The 2223-nt window shown below is 50.4% G+C and overlaps 1 non-coding gene across 1 annotated transcript; it reads left to right on the forward strand.

Moving 5' to 3' along the window:
- Positions 1-556: 556 nt before the first annotated feature.
- Trnaw-cca (transfer RNA tryptophan (anticodon CCA)) lies at positions 557-631 on the forward strand. The gene has a single exon. It is a non-coding gene; the product is annotated as a tRNA-Trp (tRNA).
- Positions 632-2223: the final 1592 nt, after the last annotated feature.

Genomic DNA, 2223 nt, shown 5'->3' on the forward strand with positions numbered 1-2223 from the left:
CACCAGCTTGCACAGTGCCTTGTTTGCGACTTGTGGCCTCGTGGAGTGTCCGCCACACTCGAATCCTGCCATAAGCTCTTACCAAATGAAATCGGGACTCGTCTGACCAGGCTCTACGCCACACTCGGAACCTACCACAAGCTCTTACCAAATTAAATCGGGACTCATGTGATCAGACCACGGTTTTCCAGTCGTCTAGGGTCAAGCCGGTGTTGTCACGAGTCCAGGATGACCAGGCCGCAGGTTTCCAGTAGTCTTGGGTCGAACAGACGCGGTCAAGAGCCCAATAAAGGCTCTGCAGGCGATGCCGTGATGTTAGCAAATGCACTCGCGTCGGTCGTACGGTGTCAAGTTTCATATCAGCGCACACTCCGCTGCAGAGTGAAAATCTCATTCTGGAAACATCCCCTAGGCTGTGGTTAAGCCATGTCTCCGCAATATCCTTTCTTTCAGGAGTGCTAGTTCTGCAAGGTTCGCAGGAGAGCTTCTGTTAAATTAGGAAGGTAGGAGACGAGGCACTGGCAGAAGTAAAGCTGTGAGGGCGGGGCGTGAGTCGTGCTTGGGTAGCTCAGTTGGTAGAGCATTTGCCCGCCAAAGGCAAAGGTCCCGAGTTCGAGTCTCGGTCCGGCACACAGTTTTAATCTGCCAGGAAAGTTTCATAGCCCATTACTCCGCACTGTCCTAACAGATACATTGGTCGTACGTCCTACATTGATATCTGCGGTTATTTCACGCAGTGCTGCTTGTCTGTTAACACTGACAACTCTGCTGTCAGTCGTTAAGTGAAGGCCGCCGGCCACTGCATTGTCCGTGGTGAGAGGTAATGCATGAAATTTGCTATTCTCAGGACACTGTGTGGATGTCGGAATACTGAATTCCCTAACGATTTCCGAAATGGAAGTTCCCATGCGTCGACCTCTTCTAAGATCCCACGTTCACAATCTGCTAATTCACAACTTGTGGCCGTAATCACTTCGGAAACTTTTCAAGTGAATCACGTGAGTACAAGTGACAGCTTCGTCGATGCACATCCCTTTTATACCTTGTGTATACCCCCATCTGTATATGAGCATACCGCTATCCCATGGCTTTTGTCACCTGATTGTACCTTGGGCATGATTAATGATCAAATTTCCAACTGTACTTCGACCAAAAGATGCACGATTTACCAGAATCTGGTGTATCTGTCCAACTTAAATGTTCGGTGTGGCTGACGTTCCGAAATATGGTGGCAAGTGTTTTTTGTTCCTGCCACCCAGAGCGCTGCAACGTACAGAGAGACTATTTCGTTGATTATACACCTCCTTGGTCGATGCAGTTAAAAGCCTTAGCCAAATCAGCGAGTGTTGAGCATTTAGCGTCCTCAGGCTGACAGCAGCCGTGTGCAATGGCGTGTATCAGGCACCGCCCACGCGGCACGCAGGCCACTTGCAATCAATAGCTGAGCCGCCCCCGATGCACGCACCTAACTAACGCACGCGGTTAATTGCCGGCGCCCACTATGCTGCACGGCCGCCGGATTACACAGCTGCCGACGCCGCCCCGTCCTGCAAACGCACACATCGGTCGTGTCCGCGACTGATTCAGTTTACGAGCTACACGAATTACTCTGGTACTGCGAGCATTTTACTGGCTGTAGGCGAAGATGGATGTTTCCGTACCAAGCGCTGACGCTTCAGCCAACCTCAGACGAGACGTGACACTGAACGTGGACGTGGAGTTGGACGAATTTAGCGACGTTACAGAGTGGTATTTCACGTTGCGTTGCGTTCGCAAGTGGGAAAGACAAAATCTGTCGCGTCAGATTTTTGTAGCGTAGTGAGGAATGTGACCAGTGAGATGTTATATCGCTTTCCCCGCTGAAAGCAGAACTTGGCAAACGCCATATTGCGTTAGGTCGTTTGCAGCTGAAGTCCGCATTTGGTGGTGTTTACACTGAGGCGACAAAACCCAGAATTGAATACCGATATGCATATGTGTAGACGGCGGTAGTGCCGCTTACACAAGGTATAAAAAGGCCGTGCACTAGCGGAGCTGTCACTTGTATTCAAGTGATTCACCTGAAAAGGTTTTCCGACATGGTTATGGCCGCACAGGCTTCTAAAGCGAAATGGTAGTTGGAGCTGGGCGGATGGGACATTCCATTTCGGAAATCGTTGTGTTGTTGTGGTCTTCAGTCCAGAACTGGTTTGATGCAGCTCTCCATGCTACTCTATCCTGTGC

This window comes from Schistocerca nitens, chromosome 7 (genome assembly GCF_023898315.1).
Source record: "Schistocerca nitens isolate TAMUIC-IGC-003100 chromosome 7, iqSchNite1.1, whole genome shotgun sequence".
In the NCBI taxonomy this organism is placed as follows: Eukaryota; Metazoa; Arthropoda; class Insecta; order Orthoptera; family Acrididae; genus Schistocerca; species Schistocerca nitens.